This window comes from Temnothorax americanus, unplaced genomic scaffold (genome assembly GCF_048541705.1).
Source record: "Temnothorax americanus isolate GAGA-0224 unplaced genomic scaffold, ASM4854170v1 Scaffold3, whole genome shotgun sequence".
Classification (NCBI taxonomy): Eukaryota; Metazoa; Arthropoda; class Insecta; order Hymenoptera; family Formicidae; genus Temnothorax; species Temnothorax americanus.
Genome location: NW_027509442.1, coordinates 7,483,512 through 7,509,518, shown reverse-complemented (window position 1 = coordinate 7,509,518; position 26,007 = coordinate 7,483,512). Strand labels below are relative to the sequence as shown.

General features: G+C 39.0%; 1 protein-coding gene across 1 annotated transcript in view; it reads left to right on the top strand.

Annotated features, from left to right (window-relative positions):
- The window catches only part of LOC143900269 (18S rRNA (guanine-N(7))-methyltransferase), a 166,205-nt gene that overhangs the window by 13,841 nt on the left and 126,357 nt on the right, over nucleotides 1–26,007 (top strand). Inside the window, exon 8 of the transcript XR_013257735.1 lies at nucleotides 19,304–19,380. The gene's annotated coding sequence lies outside the window, so the exon portion shown is untranslated. The remainder of the gene's footprint in view (nucleotides 1–19,303; nucleotides 19,381–26,007) is intronic.

Below are 26,007 nucleotides of genomic sequence, written 5' to 3'. Positions count from 1 at the left end.
AAATAATATGATTTAGGTCTGACTAAACTTCCTTTTCTGTATTGAAAGTTGCGACTAGAGGTAACGGTGTCTCGCTGCGCTTGTAGAAGCGCGTTCACCTTTTTACTCCCGCTTTCTCCTTCTATTTTGCTACGTCCAGAAGCTCCAGAACGAAAGCCGAGAGTGCTGTATTGCAAAAACTTTGTCCTTCTTTATCAAATTTTATTGTTACCGGAAGCCGGATAGCCACTTCGCCTTAATATTTCCTTGCTCTCTATATGCCTTTAACTCTTTTTTTTAACATTTATTATTACTGTATTGATCTCACTATTGGCTTATATTCTTTTCGATAAAAACACTGGAAAAATCTTATTATTACGATAGATTTTAATTTCATTATGTTTTGTATTCATCTGTACCACCATAATGAAAATAAATTCTCAATTTTGATTTAATCAAAGATAATATTATTACAAATTATAAATTAAATATATTAGATATATTGTATAAAAAAGGAAAAAGGGGGGTTATGTCTTGAATTTGTCTTGAAGTATGGTAGGATGTTTCTTAAGGGTGAGGAGGGATTTGCAGAGATAAATAATATTCCCTTTTCAAACACGAGAGAGGTAACTAATCTGTATAATATGCCGTAGTTGAGACGCTCATCTGTTTCCTCCGCAGGAAGAACTTCCATCGTTCCATCACGAACGTAGATGAAGGAGACTCTATTATCGAGCGTATAATATCATTGTTATTAAATGCCTATCTGATAGACATAAAAGATATTATCACAGAGTAGACATACTAGGGAGATAAATACTTATTGTCATCATCTTGGTGCACTTTCTTTATTTCATTGTCATTTTTTTATATTAAAATGATAATTGCACAATACGTTAAATACAATAACAAAATATAATAATTTTGATATACCTATTACACATATCTATTAAACGCTTCTTTTATCATAAATTTTTTATAACGATAAGAATAATATATCGACTTTAGTATATGAAAACCGTCAAATATCTAACCTCTTTAGAAATGACTTATTCATTTGTAAATTTCTTTTGAAATGGGCAAAATACTGTGCGAATGATAAAAAATATAGCAAATAATCAGACACATTCTCAGACACATTAAATATCTAAAATATCATAACAAACAATAGTAGAGACTCACTTTTATTCTCGTGATGAAATCTTGAATGAAAGAAGTCATGATAATATTTATATCTTTTTTCTTAACGGTTATGGATCTTAATGAAACTGCCAGCTCTTATAAGATTTTTCTGGAAGGACGTTTTCAAAGCTAAAGCTTGTGGCTCGGTGCAATGGCGCAGCCCCTCGTGTCGGCGTATTGCGCTAAGATAAATCTTTAAAAACGGTCGACGCTTACCAGGGGCGTCGGCGAGCATAAGTCAGCCCCTATCTGAAAATATATAGCAAACTCGCCGATTTAGAAGTAAACTGTTTACAGCGTGTTACTCCACGCCGCGGGATATCCGGGGCATACTCATCCCGTGCACTCTTACCCTTTCGCCCCTTGCCCCTGGCCCCCCACTGTTGTGTGAACGTCGAGAAAAGGGTGAATTCCACGTGGCGCACGGAGGTGGAAACGATGGTGGGAAGGGGGCAAGAAGGTGGGGTAGGCGGAGGAGTGTGCCGTGAGGCATTTCAGTACGTTATCTAAACGCGTTGAGTTTTCGACTCGGGGTGAGTCGGGGAAGGTTCAGGTGGAAAGGAGCGGAATGGTAGATGAGGTGGGCGGGAAGGGGAGGGTGATCGCGGGCTCGCTGGCATTGCTTAGCTGTTTATTCTTCATAGCAATGGTTTCGAGGGTTTCTCTCCGAGGGTGGCTGCGCGAGAAAGAGGAGGAAGCGAAGGAAGAGGTAACGGAGTGGGGGATGAGATCAAGATATAACCACGGAGAGAATTACTTTCAGGCTCCCGGCCGCATTATATCCACGCCGCTTCGGCGGCTAGGCGGGGGGAGGGGTGGATAACGGGTGGCAGAGGAGGAGGGTGGACCGGTTGGTTCAGAGCGATAGAAGAGGCAGAAACGGACGGGGTGGGGGAGGTATAGCCGAGGAGCGGCTCTTTAATGGCCGGATCTCGGAAATTGTGCGCACATATATCTGCTGGCAGATTTATGAAAGTGCTTTTCTTCTGAAGTGGGGAAAGCTGCTGCTCCTGCTGCTGCTGCTGCTACTACTACTGCCGCCACCTCCGCTGCCACCACCAACGCCGCCGCTGTTGCCTCCGCCGCCTCCGCAGCCGCTGTGCTGTTGCTACTGCGTTCTGTTGTCGCTGCCACCACCGCCGCTGTCGCCGGCGCTGCTGCTGCTGCTGCTGCTGCTGCTGCTGCTGCTGCTGCTACTACTGTCGCTGTTATTGCTACTACTACTGGATTTGGGATAGTGCTGGTGATGGTGACGGCGGTATTGGTAGAAGAGAAGGCGGCAACAGCGGGGGTGGTGGATGGCAAAAGGAGAGGAGAAGTATACTCTTTAGCCCCCAACCTGGGATCTTCGAGCCTCGCCTCGCCCTCTACTCTCGCAGCCACCTCACCTTTACCGATCGAGGGGAGTCTCGTGCTTTCTATCCACCCCCTACTCTCGCTTCTGCTTGCCCACCTTCGATGCAAACTTTCCATCTCATCCTTTCTTTCGCGATCTCTCCGTCTATCTCGCATTGGTGTAATTTTCCAGTGGGAGATTTATACGACGTTAAGATATGTGTTGTATACCTTGCTGCTACGCCGTGCCGCTTTTCGCCACGGTCGCGCTGATTTATCGAAATATTTGCCGAACGATACGCCGTGCCCGACTGTGCCGATCAGATTATTTTCATTTCAACGCGAAGGAAGTATTTTCTAACGAAAACATTTGTTTCAACTTTTCTTTTCAATTCCACGTATTTATATTTTGAATGTATATGTTCGTTATTATGCACTACCAGCCCTTATAAATATTTATAAAAAATTGAAAAGAAGAAATTGTGAACGAAGTTCAATTATAATATTTTTTAAATATATTTGTGCGTGTCTCTCATAATGTTGTACATACACAAGTGCAAGAAGTATATGAACGAGTTTCTTTTAATCTCGAGAGCGCTGTACCAGAGGGAACGCCATGCGAGGTGACAGGAAGTGAGTTATCCTTACGATAAGTGCGAACGAGGCATGAAAGAGGGAAAGTTTCTGCGCGATCATTCTACCATTGGCATAACGTTCCCTTCAATCTCCATTGACGATCAATCCGTAATATCCATCGCAACGTGCGAAACATTATCGCGGTTTAAACTTTTGCCATTAGCGCGATTGAAAAATGCGAGTATGTCATTGAAAAAGCAAAAGGTCGTCGTCACTTTCCCTCTCAGCGTCCTTTTAGCGCCTTTTTTCTCCTCTCTTCCGAGCTCGACGCTCGATACGGATTAAAATCGCTGCCACCGGACCGGTAAGGGGGCGAGATCCGCGCGTGCCGGATCGCGAAAGTAAAAATGGCAATCGCGGTTTGATATCTATTCGCCCCTACCACTTTCGGTTTGCTTTCCCTACTATCGTCCCTGCCATTCCCTACCCGACGTGTCCGTGTTCCGACGTTCCGTCTTTCTCGTTTTCGCGATCGAGACACGCTCGTGCTCCTTGTCGGAATACATCACGAGCCCAAACTCGTATAAGTATAAAACAAAGCTTCCACCCCTCAGTTTCATCCCTATCGGCGTATAAACGGGGCCGCTTACCGAGAACGCGGCATGGCGCAGAGGAACGCGCGTTTGGGGTGGCTTCCTTCGCTTGATTTCTCAACGCTGCGTATAAATTGATGCGCCGTATGGGAGGAGGGAGAAAGCTCTCGTGCGCTTGGCGGCGCGTTTCCCTTTTTAAACGGGCGATATTCCACGCGGGATGCGGCTGAACGCTCTCGTGGGCGACGATGCGGGGCTGATATTCAAGGTTGAAACAGATCGCACCGCAATTTCCGCGTTCTACCTGCTTCTCTTTTTCTCCGATGTTTTTCCTCGCAGCGGAAGACTCGACGCGCTCAATCAAAAGATTTCATACCTAGTCGTGCTTACGCAATACATGGAACTTCTTTTGTCTTGTGCCTCTTCTTTGTACTCTAATATTTTTATTGATATACACATACGCAAAATTCGTCTTATAGAATTATTAATAATTACAGATATTTATTTTTCCAATCGTATTTACAAAATTATTATTTTATACGTACACGTGTTATAAATAATATGCATCTATCTTTATTCTACAACAGAAATTATAAAATTGTTTTTGTAATTTATCGTTTTTAGCTAACGTTTTGTATCTTTGATGCGTTGTTTACTTGAATATTATCGTTTACGAAAAGTGTCATTCGTGCAATGATTCCTCCGTGAAGAGAGAAAAAAAAGAGGATAAAGTGTTCGTTGAAGCATCGGAGAAACCGATCGCAGGCAGACGAATGGGCGGAACATCATCCGATGTTCTAGCGAGCGCAGAATTTACCAGAGCAGAAGTAACGGCTGGCGTGGTTGTGACAGCAACCCTCTATCTCTTGGTTTAACCCCCTCGCCGCCCACTTCTCTTCTTTCCCGCGAATACCCCCTTTGCTTCGACCTAACGTTTTCACCGCAATTCACCCCCTCATTGCTGCTCAAACGTCTTAAGCGTTCCGCTGTACCTGACATTTGCAATCTTCTTGAACTCTTAGAAAATTATAATACGGAGAATCCTACTATACCGATCACGATTAGATGAGGGCTTTTCTTTGTTTTTCGTAAAACAAAATCTCAGCGAGATTAAGTAAAACCTTTATTACATGTTTAAAGTATTTAAATAATGATTTCTTTTTAGAAAAGACTATTATAAATATTTATATTAACACTGTGAAATAAACAAGTTAAAGTTCCGGACTAAGTTTAAATTTAATTAAGAAATTCGAATCTAAATTTTCATATGTGTATTTTATACACAGTATAATAGCGATGTGTTAGGATAAATAAGAATATCGTAATTTGCTGATTGTAAGTGCAGTCTCTCGATATGAAACGCAGTCTTGTAAGTCGTAAGAGAATTTCTTTCGGTGGGCGGTACTTTATGATATCTGGTTATGAATGGGACATGAAATGTTATTGGTCCGTTGAATCATCGAGCCAACCCACATAGCCTGGAGTTATCATATCTGTTGGGTGATACGCCCTCGCTGTATGCTCCACCCCGAACAACAATAATTTAAGAGCACGAGGGGTAGCGACCGCGCACCACTGTGCTTGGAAAAAAAAGCGAAAAAATGAAGGCACGCGATTCTAATCGAGAAAATGGTTAAAGATACTTTGTAATAATTATTTATGAATATGAAAACGTACGAAAACTTTATGAGTATATGAAAACGTATTTTCAAGGCATTTCTCATGCATGATCTAATATCTCTACTGGCGATATTAAAATAATGGAATAATTTTAATAAGACTTAATTGAAATTGATAAACCTTCTTTTTCAAGAAAATTATTTATATTACATATAACTCAAATAATTCTTATTAAACATTTTATTTCAAGAATCTATACATTATACGTCTACGTAAATTACATGAAAGATCGTTCATCCGATCGCTATAGCATACGGTATTGTATAGATGTCTTTTAATTGTACAAAATCACACATCAGTGTTTTTCGCGAATTATTATAAATTTATTATAGTAAAAAACTAAATTCAGAGTAAACATGCGCGTCGAGATTGAACGAAGACTCGTGGAGGATCAGAATCTTGACGTCACCAGAGAGAAATCTTTGGAAGTCTTAGAGGCCGCTTGGAATGCCAACCCTCCAGCCTCATTAACATCTTGCGTTTCCATCACCCTGAACCTTGTCCTCCTAAGACTATCTTCATCGTTACAACCGGCTTTAATATTCCTATGTACTGCGCGTACAAAACTTTATTTCTTTTTTAGTTTTTGCATTAAAAAGTTGAAATATCACCTTTGAACATAATTCCGTTGAGAATAATTCATTGTGATGTGTGCCCGGAAGTTATGCATTACGTATAAAAGATGTCATGCATTATATAAATAACAAGTTTTAATGTTAATTATAAGAGGTTTTGATAAGAAGTTTTTATTATGCCAGTTAAAATAAGAGTCGCAATAGTATGAACATCTAGCTAGAACATCTAGAACTCTTCAATCGGAAGACTCGTTCTCAATATTCAGAGAGGAAAGACTTCAATATTTAAATTGACTGAAAGACCAACGGATGCTGAGACAACAGTTACACGAATTTAAATTACGCAAAAAGATTCGTGAACGAATAAAATCGTAATTTATTACAGATTCTTTTTACGTGATTATTAGTTGATCTGTTTATTCGTGAAATTTATGAATTGTTAAATTTGTTTCTCTTGTTAAGTTACCGAAATGTGGATATATTTTATGAATGTGCTGATAATCACAAAGTTATTTGAAAAATTTTATACACATCGGTGATATTGACAAATTGATATTGATTTAGAAACATCTTGTTTAAGCAAACATTGAAATTTCAATTAAATATTACTGACAAATGCATTAAATGCAGTTTTGCGTACTCTTTGATGGAGGCGAGACGCGAAGCGTATAGCTCATTCCGTGGGATTGAAGGAGTGCGAGTGGTAGGCCGAATCGAGCGGAATGGAGCGAAGTGAGTGGAGTGGTGTGGCTGGAACCAGAGCCGGGATGTTTACGTTGGGGAAATCTTACTAAAGAATGGTGGTGCGGGGGTGGAAAACAGCTGGGCAAGAAACCAGCTCGCATCTCATAACGAGGGACTTCTTCGTCTTCTTCTCTTTTCCGGAGGCGTTATCGAGGAACATGGAACGAGAGGCTGGCGGGGGTGGAAGAAGACGGTCGGGGGGAAGATCGAGGGACGGCGGTGGCCCGGGTGGCAATTATGCTACCGCTGTCCCCGGATAATATAAAGTGTTCCCCCTTCCCTTTCGACCCGTGCTACCTTCTTTGTAATCTTGCATAATTTATTTCTCGCTATTGTTCCCGCCGTCGAATTTTTGCTCCTCCTTGCCGAGGCCGAGGGAGAAGAGGGCAGCGTAGCGCGGCGCAGCGGCGGCGACTCGCGGCCCGCGTGATTCTACTTCGTTGAAGAAAATTCCAACTGCGGAATTTTGTAGCCTTCTTGTTCTCGGCAATCCTCGAATTTATTGTGCGATGCTCTCCAGAATTTCACTGCGTGCTGCTTGTTGTTCTTTCTTCCAACCCCTCGCTTTCCAAAAGCGTATCCACGGCAGATTGCTTTTGTTCATGAACATTCATCGACGTTATACCAGCAAGTGAAAAATATTTCCATTAATTTTGATTTCGTAATTATCTTTTCCTATGCGTATATAACAGGACACGTCTATAATAATAAATTCTACTCTATTTTTTTCTCTCTCTTTTTCCGTGTGTACGCGCAAAATCTTTTTTTTAGAGTCGTATTCTTCTTATCTCCAACATCGGCAATATCAAATGATAATTTTTCAAGAAAAAATGTTGTGTAAGGAAGGAGTTAATTATTTAAATCGATTAATTTTGTTAGTAACGTCTTCGTATGAAGGCGTAAAGGTTGCGGGTATCGAGGTCGGCACGATCGGCGACGGTTAACCCGACTCGATCAGCCGGGCGAAAAATATCGAAAAGCGGTCGGTTTATACAGAGCAGTAGAGTAGACAATGCACACGAGGCGAGCGACCGGTCGCTATCCGCCTATTTGATGTTAGTACAACAGCGGCGCCGTGTTTGCGTTGAGGCCCATATTGATTGCCACCCCTGTCGCCACCCTCTCGGTGGTACAGCCACACCATATCGTGCGATACCACCCCCGAAGCGTACACCATAGGAGAGAGTACGTAGCGGCGGGCTGCATACTCCACACGTACGTTCCCAGACTGTGTCGACGCAATGCAGTTTGGCCGGCAGGTATACCGGCAACTAGTTACTACTACGTCACCGGGCGATATTAACAGCGACAGCATCGTTGTCAGCCGCAGCGCCGCTAGCCGAGATTAACATAAAGCTAACGTTGGTCCCTGCCTCTTACACTGCGGCACGCTAAACCGATTCTCGTCAACGGTCCAATGACCGTTCGCTCTTATCATCCCTGTACATACATTTATCTAAAGTGTGAAACATATATAGATCTCGTTTCGTATTTCGGCACGATTTTTTAATCGAATAACATGATCTAAGTTGAGGGCAATGATGTACAAATTAATTAATGCAGTTTATACAAAAAGCAAGCGATTAATAGTTTTTCCGTTCCTTTCTTTCCTTTTGCCATATTTTTTAATAATCGCGATATTTCTACTTATAAAAAAAAAAAATATTGTACATTAATATATAATATTGCTTTTCTTTTTACTATCCAGATATAAATATAGGTAAACAAAAATTATATCTTAGGTTTTTGACTGCTACATTTTTTAATAGAACGATATACTATTAATAAAAGTGAAATACACAGGAAGAATATCTTTTTCCTGGGCATGAAGCAGAAACAATGCGATAACGATGTAATGAAGGTACATAATACAGCTGACAGCTGAAGGGAATTGAGACTCGGCGGTAATGGTAGTAATGTTAACGGCGGCGGGGGTGGAACGCAACCCCCTCTTCTCCCGTATCTTTTAATTATTTAGCTAAGCGGGATACGAGTTACGTTAGTTATAAATGCGTTTTCCTCTGCATGCTCGGGCAAGGTTTATGACCCTAAACCAGCTAAGTTGGGAACACCAGCGTTCGTCGTATAAACTGTAAAGGGATTTAACTTTCCTTTCAGAGCGAGCCCCGTTACCGGACTGGCATTTTCCCTCTGCCTGCCTGCAAAATTCTAGACCCTCCTATCGCACTAATCCCTCCGTGTTAAATTACCTGTTATTTTCTCTATGCTAATATCGCATTAGTAATTTTGTTTCTCGTATTTTGAGCAAGTGGGCTTTGTTGTCGAAAAAATGTAGCGATTAAAACCAAATCGAATCGTAAGGCGAGTTGATTTATCTTCATTAAATAAAAACACATTTTAACAAACAAAAAGTTTCGACACATTTTAAATTATCTACTTGATAAACAGATAAACTATAAAATGTGTCCTACTTTTGTTCTTCTAAATATTATAAATATTGTAGTGGGTTTACTATTTGCATTATTGAGTTGGATACGAGCTAACTTTCATTAAAATTCATCAGATGTATAACATTTACGAAGCTGAAATGGATTTTCAACAATTTGTTTGAGTATTACGAATGAAATAATATATAAGTACAATTATTATATTTGATTTGATTACATTTGATTGTATACCAATGATAAATCGCGTAAAATTCATACCGAGGTGAAATTAAACGTTTTACCGCTAATGGAAACGCCGCGAGGCTCGAACGCACTCTACGGTAAGCTTCGAGAGATCCACCCTCCTTCGAAGAAAATGATGCGTGGGTGACAAATCAGTCGATTGAGCCGCGATACCCTCAGCCGGACCGGGCAGCGGCGGTTGTAGCGTTGTCGAGCTGGCGTATGGTGGAGAGGAACCAAGGGGACAAAGAGGGAAGGGAGCAAGGGGGGAGGCGGAATGGCTGGATGGGTAGCATCGGATTCTATCTTCACGTATTGATCAACGCCTCGCCACCCTCCTACGTCCGAGGGGGGAAAGCCCCGATCGCCACCCCCGCAGCTGCCGGCCGCAGCTACGGCCACTGGACCGACTACTGGACTTGCTTGCGCGTGTGCGTGCCTATATAAATGTGCCTCATCTCCAACGTTTCGGACTATAACCGTCAGCACACGATGTTCATCCATTCGTCTGAATACGGGATGAACGCTGTACAGCGCTCGGGCACCTGTTATTTCGAAGCGTACATTGTGAAGGATTGATTGTTCTTTGCGTATTATTGTTTACAATGAGTCTTGCCTAATAATAGCAGCTTGACTCCTAAAAGGCTGTAGGCCAACTGATCTTTACTCGACATTTGATAACGTACTTTCAAACATCGGGATGATATATTAATCTTGCGCAACATTTGCTATATTGTTGTCTAAAGACCTTGATCTGTCTTTTAGATTAAATATTATGACTAAATATATACATTTCAAATAATATTGAACCGTGTAAAATTGTACATGTATGTAATGAAAATTGAAATTCATTTATCTTTTATTTTTATGGATTGCAAAAAAAGATTGAAAAAACATCTAATTATCAAATTTTCCTGACACGATTTCTTCTTTATTTCAAGTAATTATTACGGTGGTTTTATAGATTATTCTGTTTTAGTCTGATTAATTATTGAAGAATTCTTCACGGATTTTTCCGTTTAAAATTATATTATATATAGATTAGATTAAGTTTTATAATAAATTTGTCACAGATTTAATAAATTATTACTCTCTCATGATTATATTATTAAAAAGAAAATGTAGAATAAATATTAATAACAGTTTTTGTTTTTAATAAATAACGCGCAGACATCCGTGCTAATAAATTACATTCTTAATGTCACTAAATGTCATTAAATATTTATTTTTTCGGGATTTATTTTTTGAGAAATTAGAATTTATCGTGATTACAAAGTTTCTAACAAAATCACTCTTAGAGTATAAGAAAAAATGTTATATATAAAATGCTCGGTATTTCTATACATTCATCATCTACCGAGTGCAAAGAAGAATATAGGAACAGACAGACGCATCCCCTTTCGTTTCTTATAATTCCTTCGTGTCCTCAATAACTTGGCTGGTTATGGCGGCGTCGAAGGTGGGAGTCCGAGGAGGCCAGTGGCCGGTGCGGGTTATTGGATGGCCGCCTCGCACTTGTCACGAGCGTGTGGCCGTCAGAGGAGATGGGGTCGGGGGTCCAGAGAGAAACAGAGATAGAGAGGGTGACTCGGGGAATCGGGGTGCTGGAGAGTGCTTGGAAGTTGAGGATGCACCAGGCGTGCGGCGGGACGGAAGGGACGTCGGAGGAGGATTTGGAGGGGCTGCGAGAAAGCATCATAGGCATTCCGTAAGACATACAGCCTTCTCCATGGACGCCCGAACGGAATAGAGGGGTGCTGGTCAGTGAGGGTTCTCTAGTTCTGCTAGTGACCACCGCGTCAATACATGGGGCCGCCGGAAAAAGGGGTTGCGCTTGCGCGAAGCCATATATATTCTGGCATACTTGCTGACCGGACGGTTTCACAAATCATCGGCGTGTTACTGACTGTATCTCTTTGTCAGGATGACCATAGGAGGAGACACGCCGATCGATCTAACGGATGGAAACGCGACAGATGTCAGGAAGATTTTAATGAATGCGAGAGACAAAGATGGGACCGCTGAACGACCGTAGCAGCACCGTGCTGTATACAACAATGTCACAGCGCGATATGATGCGGAATATATATCGAGTTTCTCGATTTCAGAGCTTTTAATTCACAACTGCATCACAAATAGACAGTTGACAAAGAGACAGTTATAAATAAGAAGGCTAAAGTGCTTATGACACTTTCTTAGAGTTTTATCAAATATTATTACTTGTAATATGGATGACTATATTACTTTTATCAAGCTTTATCAATATCGCGGAATATTATATATTGTGTACCGCGGTATGTATACATATATATCATATAGCATATACATATATGTATATACATGCTACATATAACATATTATATATGCTGCGATATATTTAATAAACTTGAATTTAACATTATATGTTTGCTACTGTTCTTGATACGTAATGTAGTAAACATTTTAAAAGGTTTTTAATATGTTAATGTTAAAGTCAGTACGCGCGTTAACCCATTTGTTCGGATCGATCGATCCTTTTTATCTCCTCATCCATAAATGCAAGACAGTGTAGTGAATAAGGACGCAATATTGCCGAGGTAATGTTTCTTCATTAGCGCCAAGCAATTTTCTTTATGGCAACAAATCTTGCGCCTTCGGCGATGTTGTCTTTTTTTTTATATCTTGTCCACGATAGCCATCTTGTCCTTGGAATGAATGATTCGTCTATCGCTTACGCTCCTTCAATCTTTTTCTCCTGTGTTTGAGATAGTATATGTTGCGAACGAACTAATGTTTCCCTTCGTGCAAACATCTCCATTTTTCATCAAAACCCTCTCCATTTCTTACGGACCTGCTTTGGATCATTATCGCCCATGAAATTTTGTTATCGTTAACGAAAGTATTGTATTATTTGCTAAGCTATTTTATTCATTTCGTTGCTTTTTCTTAGCAAATAATATTAACGTCAAAAATATTTATTAGAACAAAAAATATTCTCTTGATAACTGATAAAATACTATAATTAGAGTTAGTTTGATAATCTATTCTATTACCATATGGAATTTTGAAATCTATTTTAAGAGATATTTTGTCAAACTTTTTTCTGAATTTTTTACTTATATTGGAATTTATTTTATTTTTATTTTTTTTCTATCTACATTTTTGTCAAATCAGTATCGCGCAAATTTAAACATCTTATTGTTACATTATACATTTTATTTGCATAATGTAACTAAGTTAAATTATGTTATATTACACAAAGAATATATTTATAATTCGTTTCTCGATTATGAATAAGTCATCAACGAAACGAAGCATGAATTAAATTCATGACATAATTGTGTTTGATTTTTTTTTAATCATCTTAGAGATTTTTCTGTTTAGCTTTCTTAATCTGGCAAAAAAAATCGTTACGCTTAATATTAATGCGGAACAACCAAGTGAGCTAGGTAATGAGTAAAATAATGAAGGTTCATGGAACTTCTCTCTGGCAGCCTTCGCGCGTCCGCCACCTTTTCTTCCTTTAACCTTTACCTAAGGTTAAGGTCTAATCGAATTATAGGTAGTAGCACATCTAATTTTGCTCGAGTCATCATTAACTATTGAGCTGCGTCGTTTCGATACGAATGCTCATCGTATCGAAATATCGTATCATTAATAACAATAATTGCCATTGATTTTCAATTTACATTATAATTTTCAACAAATTCCAATTTTTTCTCATGTAAGGATAATTAACCGGAGGAATTATGTTCGAAGAAATCGAGCCAGATGTCAAATATGAACTGCGCGACAACGTTCATTTTCGGGGTGTGGCTGGTGGACATAATTCGAGAGGGTAGCACCCTGACTAATATCATTTCCCCTTATGTCCAATATTAACTACATTTATACGCATTGTCTCAGATTAATCCGGTACTCTTTCTTCCATTCATCTTCGAACCCCCCTATTTCTGATACCCTTTTAACAAAGATTGTCACTGCATATCTATTACCACAGACCAATAAAATATGAAATTTACGAATAAAAACAGATCAAAGATCGTTACAATATAAGATTTTATTATTTATAATCAAACTTCAAATTTAGAGGTATGACGTTTTTGAAAACTGCAATATGTATTTAACAATTTATTAATTTCTCAACGGATGGTCGCGGTAAAGTTTACAATAGATTGTTATTAGTTGACAAATTTGAAAGTTTCTCTCGAGTTTCAAGTAGGTACCATTTGTTTCCGAAAAAAATCGCAAGTCGTGAACTTGGCCAACTTCTTTACGTGACGTGGCTTCGCATTTTGCTGTCCTGACGTATATCGACCATGGTATATTCGTGCTGAGGAGACAGAAGCGAGAAGCGCCTTCCTGTCGAGCTAATGTATTCAAATCGTATGCCTCCAGCCACTGCGCGCCGTCGATATATTAAATGGAAAGATTGCAAATTTCCCGACATAAAGTGCCCGGCGTAAGACTAATGGTGCGGAGGGCCGAGGAAGGGTGCCGTCGCCGGCGCTATCCGCGCTGCTGCGCGCGGCGGGTGTCGGTTGCGCAGCATAAAGGATCGCGCGGGGAGGAGGGAGGGATGGACCGAGTAAAAAGGACCGTCTCGTGAGTGATTAGAGCCCCGCATGGCGCGGAGCGCGCATGGAAAGTGAGAGTGTAACAGGGATGGCTCGTGGGGTCAATCTGAGGCTAATCAAATCATGCAGGTTCCGACCGAGTCCGTAGTAGTCTGTAGTCGTCGTCGCCGCGGGGGATTCTCCACCACGTTGATTCCGGGGGTCTCCGGCTCCCCCACTTTCCTATATTGCCGCCGCCAACGCGCCGCTGGTATCCCCGTCATCCGGCCTGGTGTGTACGAGCAGATTGCCCGGCCGCGCTTTATTAATTCCATCGACGGTAGGGCGTCAAATTGTGCCCGATCGCCGGCCAAGTGACTAATAGAACGCGTCTACCGTCTGGCCGACTGAGCGAGCGCGCGCGCCAGCAATCACGGTTGATACGCGTCACCGCTAATAGCTCCCGCTAATCTCGCAACTTCAACTCCTTAAGCTCGTTTCGCGCGATCTATAATTTGCAATAGATTCATTATTCAAAGAACTTATTAAGCTTTTATAGTATATAGCTTTTTAACTTTGATGAAACAAAAAAAATTATACAAAGTTACGCTTGATTACGTTACACTTGTTTCACGTGTTAAACTCTGTCTTTCCAGTGATTTTACTCTATACATAAGCGGACAATGTTTATTTTTGACACGCAGACACATTTAGAGGGTCGTAAAAGAATCACTCGTTCGAATCGCGCGATATGAATAGTTCAATATACTTCTATTAGCGACGTGAGTCGAACAGTTACTAATTTGGTAGATCTTATTAACTATGTGTAACAATATTACGAATATTCAAGTTTACTGAATCAAAAGATGAAATAATTGATGAAATGATTTAATCATTTATTTGTCATTCAATCATGTTTTTGCAATAACTCGACATTTTATTTAAAGCATTTGATCTCAAGCGTTTTATTATTGAAAATCAATGTTGAATCTGTGCTGCATCCTTTTTAACTGCATTAAAAAATTCCATTTTGAGCTAACCGTATTAAAATTTAAAAAAAATTCAGCTATCAAACATGTTGTTCTTAATCGATCCCATTAAACTTTTAGGAAATTAGCGAATCTCAGAGTTGCATATTTCAAAGACGCGCTTGTCTATTGTGCAACGGATTTACTTTATCGCCGTCCACGCTAATGGACTTGTCACCGTATTTAACCAACCAGTCGATCTCGACGTCGATCAGTGCGCAATGCTGATATCGAGACTGACGAGAGAGACGGTTATAATCGGTTTTGATCGGTCTCATCGTTGTATCGGTTCGCCCCGCGGATCATTATCGTCGCGAGACGCGGCACGAATCGGGAAAGATTTCGCGCGGATCGGGCCGACGAATATATTCGCGTGGGTTAGGGAACTGCGGGAAGATAAGCAAAGCGCGGTGTGGTGTTGCATATTGATTGACGCGCCTGCTGCCGGATCAGGAGGCGAGGGTGGAGAAGAAGAAGAAGAGGACGAGACGGAGAACCGAGGCGGTGGCTGAGCAGGCGACAGGGGCGCCGCGGAGGGAAGGTGTAATGAAGCACCGCGCAGACACACCGCCATGAATATTCATAATCTAATACCTGAACTGAACTGAACTGAGGCGGGACGAAGTCTCATCATCTAGGCCTTCTGCTATATTAGACATTATTGGCGAGGCGACTACCAGAGGGAATGAGAGAGAAAGGGGAGAAGAGGAGACTACGAGAGAAAGGACGATGCGCGTCTCTGAAGTATTCTTGTGCCGACTTCGACCGCATTCGCCCTTTTATCAAACCGCACTTTGACGTGACATCTTAGTATCGCGATAAGATTTTTTAATTAAGGCCTGAAAGGACTTTGCGTAGTTTGTAAGAAATTCTGATAATTTATATGCAGATAATAGTTTTAAATCCTCTAATCTTAATGTGAAACAGTTAATGTGAAACAACTTATTTCGATGCTTCTATCCGTTTTGATGAAAGTATCAAAGATGTCACGTAGAATATTATTAGAAGTCATAACAAATATTCGAAATTTTTCTCAAGAAAAAGGATTAATCTTCATATTTCCCAAAAATATATTACATACGTATACGTACACACTTTTTTCTATTTTAATTATAATTACGGATGAATTGTAATAGTTTTGTAATAGACAATTTTGTTTCTTCGCGTTTGCAGTAATGAAGTAGATTATGGAAGATACTCGAGAGTCCACATGATTTCTGAAATTTCGATCCGTTTTATTCAGTTATTTGCATATGAAAAAGTTGTAAGCCGTGAAGCCACGTTTTAGATTACTTCTTAAGCTCGGCTCGACGATAAGCAGCTGACGGCGCGCAGCGCCGCGCTCCTCTGTCGAGTCAATATCCGCACGATATTGCCGTTTTATGATAATGTTATCAGCGCCCGGCTCGGGATGAGCGCGATACCAACACCGACTTACGTGCGTGCGTGTACGCGTAACCGTCGCGCGCGCGCGCGTCGCGCGGTGACATACGTGTATGTACGCTTCCAGCCCGGAGTTTCATCAAACCCGGGATTTAGTAATCTATCGAGATTTATGAACGACGGTTCATCCCTCTCTGTTCGCCCGCCACCCGCCGCCCCCTCATCGTTCCTACTGATTGTACCCATTTCCCCTTTCCACGCCCCGCGCGTCTCTCGCTCTTCCCTATGAAATGAACCTGCAGCTTTCTATCCTTTTGGATTTTTATCGTCCGCACACAGGGATTGAACCGCATCTCGCCGAGAAGGTCGATTGAGCTGGCTCTAAGTCGATTTGATTAGAATCTTTTGCTGATCGACACGTGTTTTCCATTAGTCGGAGATAGAATTTTGCCGTCTTGCAAATTTTAACGTTGGCTTTTATCATCGTCGAATATCATTACATCGTCGAGCACATTCATTCATTATTAAATTTTCATTAAAAATTGATGCCAAGTTTTTTTTTTTACAAAATTAATAAATTGAAATTATTTTTGCGAGATCATTTCTACAAGAAATGATCTTCGTAATGCGATGTAATGCTGTGCAATCACAGCATCCGTACCTTATTTTATTTCAGGACTATAATTCGTTTAGTATACGAGATTGATTTAAAAAGCAAGAAACCCTCTGCGGAGGGAAGACCGCGTTTTTTGCCGCGACTAAACATAAATAGAGAATAAAGTTTGAGCGGCATCGGGCCGCGTCTTCTGGCTTATAAAGTATTCGTAAAGGAGTGAATCGGGCGAATCGCGGAACGATGGGGTTGAGCGGGACCGATCGGGGCGGTTTTCGTATAGGTCGTCGGGGGAACGCCGAGGGTTACTGAGGCGACGATACGCGACAGGTCCTCGAAAAGGATGCCAAGCTACGGCGGCAGAAGGCGCGACGAAGTGGCGCGCTCTCGATGGGGATTTTAGTTTGTTCAAGTAAATTATATTCAGGACGGTACATATACATCCGTCTGCGTCCCACGCGCCCGCAACTTTCCTCACTGTCTCGCTTTTGCGCATTACTCGTGACGCAAATTACAAGCTTCCGCGACGACCGCCTCGCTGCACCCCCTCCCCCCGAACCAGGGCACCCCCGTTCCATCCCCGATCCGCTCGCTCGCTCGCTATCCGCCTGGCAAATTCTCCTTGCCTATCATGAATTATTAATTAATTGTTTCAATTAACGGCGCAATTTATTATTCAACTCGCGACGACATCCGCATCGCGGTCGGCGCGTTGAATTTGAGTGCGCGCCATCGTGGACGAACAATCGCGCGCGCGGATCGAGTGCGAATGCAAATTGGAAATACGTTTATTTGTTTGTCGGAATATAACGTATATCTCTGCGGCACCAGTTTAATATATTACGCGTGGAACAATTTTGTATCTCGTAAATCACATACCGGTTTGTATTAGGAAATCCTTTAAAAAAAACACACACACACACACACACACACAGATAGGTAATTCTTCTTTTAAATATACCTTGAAAAAAAAAAATGTTCTCTATAAGTGTATTTTAAATGCATTTATAATAATCTTTTTTACAACAAAAATATATAGTTTTATCTATAAATCTCTTATATAAATAAAGAAATTTAAACATTAAAAAATGATGGTATGATACTTATTTGCGTATAATATTTATATCTCTTTTAATGAAAATAAAAGAAAGATTATTCTGATTCTGATAATAAGTGCATTTTATAACAACATAGAAACAGAAAATGCTTATGTTTTCTTTGCAAAAAAAAAAAGAAAGATACGTTACCTGCTTGCTGATTCCGTCAGTTCAATCGTGAAATTAATATTTACCTTCGGCACCCTAATTCAACGAGTCAGCTATCTCTTGCTCGCTTATTAATGGGGATATCCCACCCCATCCGCCCATACCTTCCTCCCTTTTCGCCTATTTACCGCTCAGCTCGGCAGACACGCAAACCGCAAACTTTGATAACCAAGCGGCCAATTTCCGGTTGCGGTTCGGCGATCGGTAGAGTACTCGACTCAACGGCGTGTTAAGTCTGATCCAGATTGACGTACGCTAATTCGCATGGCGGAAGACGTGTTCCTCGTCATCGTGAATGCTGATTGATTGAATACATGCATTGACTGCAACTTCAGTCAGATAATCACTCTGCTGCTTTTTCGCGTTATATATAAATCTTTTATACATTTTACTTTTGAGCAAATAAATATTTAAATTTTTGCAGAACGTATGAAAGAATTACACGTTCAAATCTTATTGATTGTGCTTTTACCGATTGATAATAATAATTATTCAATTATTACAATAATTCCCACAATTCTCATTCTACAACTTTACAGATAAATAAATAAGATTATTTTTTATACACAAATGATTTTATATACCATAAGAATTTATTAATTTAATTTGTGTTTCTTGAGCAAATTTACAGATATTTTTTATCGCATTTATACTTTTATGCTTTAATATAAGACCTCTTGAATATTAGGACGCTAGTTGAGGCAAAAGATGGGTTCGCGTGACGGCCACCATCGGGTCGCTGATTGTTTGAACTAAGCAGTATGATGAGCGCCAACCTCGGTGTTACTGCTTGACGTGACGCCAACCATTACGTTGGGAACCACTTAATTATAATATCGCTCAGAATTAAACTCTATCCGGTGCGAGCACGTACTTGTACCGCAATTATTGCCCACCTCTTATTATTACACGCAAAAGCGAGCGGGATTAGCTTCTCTAATCGTTACTTTCTTAATTATTTCTGCAAGTAGCATAATTTCTCTAAATATAATAATTTCATTCATAGTATTGTTTTTTCAATAATTAATATTGAAGATATAAAGCGATGTCTTGTATACATATATGTAGATTGATATATTTTATGTAAAAAATGTATTAATTAACTCAATAGCGACATACAGTATGCAATAGCGCGATATATGTATATATCATGAATTTTAATTAAATAGATTTTTTTCTTTACAGTGTATACAGTGTGGTCCCCCCGTCATTGGTGGTGCAATCGAGGAGGCAATGAGAAAGTGACGGATCCACATCGAAAGGTAAGTCACAAAAATCATATAAAAGTAAAATTTATTAAATATAAACGCGAATAGAATAAAATATTTTTATGCGAGACTGCGTTTTTAAGAAAATGAATTCTAAAAGTTGGATAAATGATATATCTTCCATCGTCTATAAGCTTGAATAGCTTTAATTGCATTGTATCATAATTCATTCGACACATAACGACAGTGGGTTTTAACCGATGATTTTAAGATCGCATCATTGCTTATCTATATCTGCCTCATATTTATTTCGGTGGGAATGGCTGAAATCCCACATTTTTTGTGGGATATCGGCGTGTTGTGGCTCGGATGGAAGCCGGATCATCCACAGATAACAGGGTGACAGTGGGCATGAGAAAAATTAGCGATGTACGCACGCTTGTAATCCCATTGAATGGCAGTAGGACGCATCAAATGGCCGATCCACGTGACAGGAAACGTGTCGAGAATTATGGTACATCCCCGCTTGCATTTCGACAATAGATCATTAAGCTGTATTAAGGATATATTATGACAAGACGGCCGTTACAAGAAATAAGTAGACTTTTCTAGCGTTTGCGTGGCGGGTTGCTCGTTTTTCCGCCCCGTTGGCGTTGCACCGCTGGAAATGTTTAGCTGTGAATAAAGATTCTGAAGTACAATTAAATCTCTTATGTGTGCACCGTGCTTTTTACATATTTTATTCTAAACACGCGTATCGATTAACTACGATTTCCCACATATACAATACAAAAACTAAGCCAAAAGTTTCGGTCTTTTCGAGAAGACTCGATAAATAGTTTGCGTGAAGCAAATTTCGTATATTCCGCGCGATGAAAATTCTCTTTGTGGGAGAAATAATTTTCTTATCTTTTTGCGATGAATCGTCATGTTCGATTGACCATTTGAGCGCTCTAGGGGTGCATAGTCACCGGGGGATAACCGGCCACGCGTAAGGAAAAGGCGTATTATGTATATTAGGGGTGTCGAGGATCAGATAGCCAGGGCATTTAATAATGCTGTTCCTGTCAAAACATACAGTGAAACCAACTGAGGGTATAATGTAGATAAATTGCTCCATAGAGAGCGAATGAGGGAGAGAGAGACAAAGGGTGAAAAAGAGCGCGGATATGAAAAAGAGAGAGGATATCGGGTGTGAGAATAACCCCTCTCTTCGACCCTCGTCTCGGCTATTACTTGTTACCATCCCGATTGCATAGGGGTTGTTGTAATATGAAGTCGACGTCTAGAATAAAGTTTTACGTGTAACTATATAAACAGTGTGTGATCCGTCCCGATGATATAAAATTGCTAGGTCTATTTACGGATTATAAAAACCTCGAGAATAATGTTGGGGGTTCATGAATTGACTTTTAACGAATTTTTAATGAATAATACTACAACTATATTGTATATAATATTTATACTTCGCTATCATTTCAAATTTTAAGTGTTTTCTCTCATTTCTGCAAACATATTTTTCTCCCGACTGCTGCCAACCTTCGGTTGGCGAAGACAAGGGAGTATGCGTTTCACGGAGGCCGAATCTTTGTTATTATATCACGTTGTGCCTAAAAACTCTACCGACTGTTCTAACAAATAAATTACAATTTGATTTGATAAGATTTTGTAAAATTGAAAAAAGGGAGAGAAAAAGAAAGAGAGAGAAGGAGGAAGAGAAAAAGAGAGACAGAATTATTAATAAAATGACGCCTATTTAAAATAAATCAAACTAGGAAGTACTTCCAAAAGATTACAGTTTTAAATTAATCTTTTTATTTTATTGATCGTATCTGTGAGAATTTTGCGCGATTTATTCATTTATCGGAAGAGTATAATCGGAACGACCAAAAATAGAAATTTATTTTATTAGTTTAGTTAATTATGGGCGGCAATTATTTCCTTAGCACTTCAGATATATCTCACATTGTATTTTGAATTTTTTAGAGATTGTGATAACTGATACGATTCTAACAATAAGATTGATAACGGAATAATATACGAATCACCGGATCGATTGAGAAGCTACGTAATATGTCGATCGTTATAAATATATGGAGAATTAAATTGAAATATGGGGAATAAAAAAATTTACATTTACTTCATAATACGTTATATTCCGTGACACGGCAAGACTGGTTGGCATACGGTCTTTACGGTCTTGGTGTTTGTTCTCATGCGGTGTATAGCGCGCTGCCATGTATCCAAGATCGCTTGTGTTATCAGTCGTGTGACAAGATTCGAACGGGCAAGTAACAGCAAAGCGCATCACAAACGCGGTAGTGATAAATACCAGAGGATGGCTAATGCCGTAAACGATTTTAACTCGCATTTCAGTTTATAGAATATATATATTCGACGTATATATTTAATATAATTTATATTTAAAATAATACATATATATTGAATATTTCGTGACAAGGCGAGAGTAGCTGGCCTCGGTATTTGTTTTTTCGGCATACAGCGTGACGTGTTCACACAAGGTCACATTAAAATTCGCGCAATGAGACTCGAGCCGGCAGGTAGTGGCGTGAACTGCTTTGTGTGTTGCCGCATTACCCATCAAGACATGATCGCGTCAAGTACCAGAGGCTCCGAATTCGCGATTAATTAACTTCCGCGATAACGACTGTAATTGTATTGGTTATTAATCGAAGCGAGTTTTTCGCTCGATTTATTAATTTTACATTTTAATCAAAATTATGGAAGCTATAAAATGTTAATTATTCTTTTATTGCTAATTTTTAGTTTTATTATTAATTATACGCACGCAGGGCAATAATAATTTTTTTAATAATGCTGAGATTTTAATATATCTTACATTACGCTTTAAAATTTTTATTGATTTAAACATATACTTTGCTCATTATTTTCAGATTGTTATATAAATTTGCGAGATTCGCAGATCTCGAATGGATCATGATTTTTATTGTTTTTTTCGCGTTATTCTTCCATCGCAATATATAATGCGTGTCACATGTGATTGATACTGAGAATGTCATGCGAAATGCCGTGCGATTATTTTGATGATTAGTACGCTATCGTAATTAACCGTGTTTTCGCGAGTGTTATATTGTGAACAAATCTGAGAGAAGGAGGAGGGAGGAGGGTTGGGAAGCAATGGGCGACGGCACGGCGCAGCAAAACCATGGTATGAGTAAATACATCTCATAGAAGTCTATTTCTAATTTAGAATGAATGGACGTTAGAACAAATTAGTACAAATATTTAATCTTGGAATTGGCCATCAATTATAGCCATTAAGCTGTCGAACATCTTGTATATAGGTATGACTTGTTAAGCGTAAGTAAGATTTTCAGGAAAATGCGATAGAAACAGCACTAAGATACAAATATATGTATATAAATAATTTTACTTACTAATTTTTTTTATAAATTTTTATGTAAGTAGATTATAATGGATTTAAATTTTGAGATAATTGTTCAAATTAGAAATTAGAAAAAAACTAGGAAAAAGCGAAGGAATGGGAGTAGAATTAAACAAGCAGAATACTGACATTTTAAAATATAAATTAAAATATAATTAATAATTTGACATTTTAATTAATAACTAATAATTTTACTTTTAATCGCTTAAAATAAAAATAATTAATAACGTAAAATCCAATAACTATTTCATTGCGTACGTAATATTGCGGAATTATTCCAAGATGGTTGTCCAATATTTAATGCCGTGATATTTCATAAAAATAATTGTTTTACTTCTTACAGTTAATTGAATACTTTTTCAATTGATATCTAATAAAAATATGACTATTGAATTGCTTGTAGTATTTCAAGATAAAATTTTATTCTGGATATTTTATTCAATATTCAATTTTTGATGAGATTTATGTATATCCATGTATTATGTAATATAAATACGGGCCTAAATAACTTCAAACATTTTCGATCGATTGAGTAATGAGCATTAGCAATTATCATTCATCAAACTTCCAAAGGGGTTGAAACCTTGTTCAAATCTGACTATACGAAATTGTTATCCGCTTTATTGACAATTTACAATATATACGATAGAACAAAAAAGAGTTAGTAAAATTACACAGCGCTGTTATTGTCGCATGGCGATTCAATTCTTTCCAAGTTTTTCGAAATAGCAGCGAAACATTGTATCGATTCGAGCTAGTGTGGCGTGACGTTAGTTTTGACCAAATATTTGTCGATGGAAATGGAACTAGCTCGTATAGTCGGTGCTATTGATTGAGTTTTTATTTTTTCGCTAAAATCTAATCGATAAATATCTCTTTTCAAATTTTTGTTTTTTATAGTCTCTTCTCTTATAATAACATATGGGACATAGATAATACAAGCTGCGTTTGTTGCAGCAGCCTCAGCAAAGCTGTGAATTTTAAGAAATTTTATTTTTTTATAAATAACTTTTAGATATTTTTTTCTATTAAAAGAGAATAAGGGATTTATTTTACAAAAATGTATTTTAAAAACTAATTTTGTTTTCTGCTTTTATTTTTTAGTTATCTTTCTTTTTTTTTTTTTAAAGCAAAATATAAATGAGATTAAAGAGTGTTATTTTTAAAAATATTAATATTTATTTACTTATATTCAAGCTTAATAAAATTATTTATTTAAAAACACATAACACTCTTCTTGATTTTTTCTTCTTTCATTTTTATGAATAACTAAATACTAAAAGATTAGAAAAAAAATGTTCAAGCTAAAATTTGTATTTTTATTAAAAAAATCAAACACACAAGTTTATAAGGAATAATATAAAAAAATATATTAGTTTTAATAATCGTTTTGTAAAATGTGAGAATTATTTGTGGCAACTCGAGAGGTATACATATATTCGACTTACAAGGAATTCTAAAGCTTTATACATTTCGCAATTCTGTAAGTCCGGGATAGCCGAGCCGAATGTGTAATCAGGTCGCACAGCGTTAGTACAACTAATTAGTCGGGTACAATGCTTGGATAATATTATATTACTGCGGAGTAGCGAAGAATGGATGCTAGTGCGCTGGTTGAAGACCGAGCCAGCTCTCGCCGGTGCTGGATGAGCAGAATTGAGCTACTAAGTTATTCACGTCGCACTCCAGTCATGCTCGACGCGCCCGACCAGACAGTTCCGCGAGAAAGCTTGCGCTATGGTTAACGCCAGATTGGCGGATAAGAGCGAATTGTCGAGTCGTTAAAGCCAGTTTTCTCGCGAAAACACATTATTCGTTTCTTGGCTTTCAACCGCGATTACGTGTCGCTCCGTTAAACCTATTCCTATTGTTCTATGCATTTCTTCTTGACCTTGATTTATTTCTTTATCGATATAATTGGTGATCATTCTGAGTTTTACATAGGTCAAAATAGGTCCCATTTTCTATTCGATATTAAATATTATCGCAATATATTTTTAAATTAAATTACTTCAATTTTTTATTTTTTGGGAAAGTAATGCTAGTCGAATAATCTTTAACATATAATTGATTGCGTGAAAAATGTATTTATTTTTTACATTTTGGAAGAATGTGTAATTTATAGAATAATTATATTTGGTTTAATCTTTTTATATTTTTTATGTCTAATTAATATAAAAAACAGTAATTATAAGAAGGAAAAAAGTAGAAAAGTCTCAGCTCGACATGTCGTTCCTGAGATACTTAATCTTTACATCCGTTGATATATGTATACATATATATTTTTTCGGATTTATACATATATCGTTCGCATCGAATCGAACGTATTTCTCCGTCTTTTCCAATTTCGTTCTTAGAAATGGAGTTTCGATGGAGTTGATGAGGTTTCCTCTAGAAAATACACACTCGACGTGGGTACGCTGGATGGCGGGATTGCCATCAGGGGTAAGGGGAGGACCGGTCTCAAAGTTTCTTTTTTTTTCTTCGCGGGGGAATGTATCTCGGGGGCAAGAGTGGTACGAGTCAAGGGGTTTGGTCAGCAGCAGAGATGGACCACGCGATTCTATTGGTCAGATGTGATGCGCATGAGCCGTGGGGGGTGAATGAGAAACGACGGCAACCTGCAATATAACCTGAAGAAAGACTCGATCGGAGTCAGGTCACGTAATGTTCCTCCACCTCTTCGGGCTCTACTTTATAACTTCTATTAATCCTTTCTCGCATCGGGGCTTAGGTTGTCCTAATGAAAAATCTCTTTCTCACGACTAAATACGGCTATTGTTTCGTCTTTTTGTATGTACGCGAGAGGATGAAAGTTCCGGCAGTCGTTTCGCAAAGATTTATATCTAATAAATCGCGGGACGTGACGATTTTCCGAGTTATCGCGGGTATGCCGAACTGAAATTAGCTACCGGCGCTCGAACCATCTAAAGGGCTAATTAGTTTCGCTGATTAACAGCAATAATACTACGGGATTATGTTTCTTCAAAGAGTTATCTTGTCGGATATCGTGGAGGTGGGTGGATTAATTGGGTCAACGATTGCTTAATGTTAGGAACTGAAAATCCGGGCCGGGTGGGTAGAAGGTATAGAAGGTAGGGCCGACGACCCCTTCCCGAGCCATTCTCGTGGAAAATGAACAGAGAAGTTGTAGCATGAACCATCGCCACGACATCTGCGCTAATTTCACACCGAGCTGACTGCGTCCAGCGAGCTACCCACCTACCCGAATGGCCCGCTATCCTGATTGACTG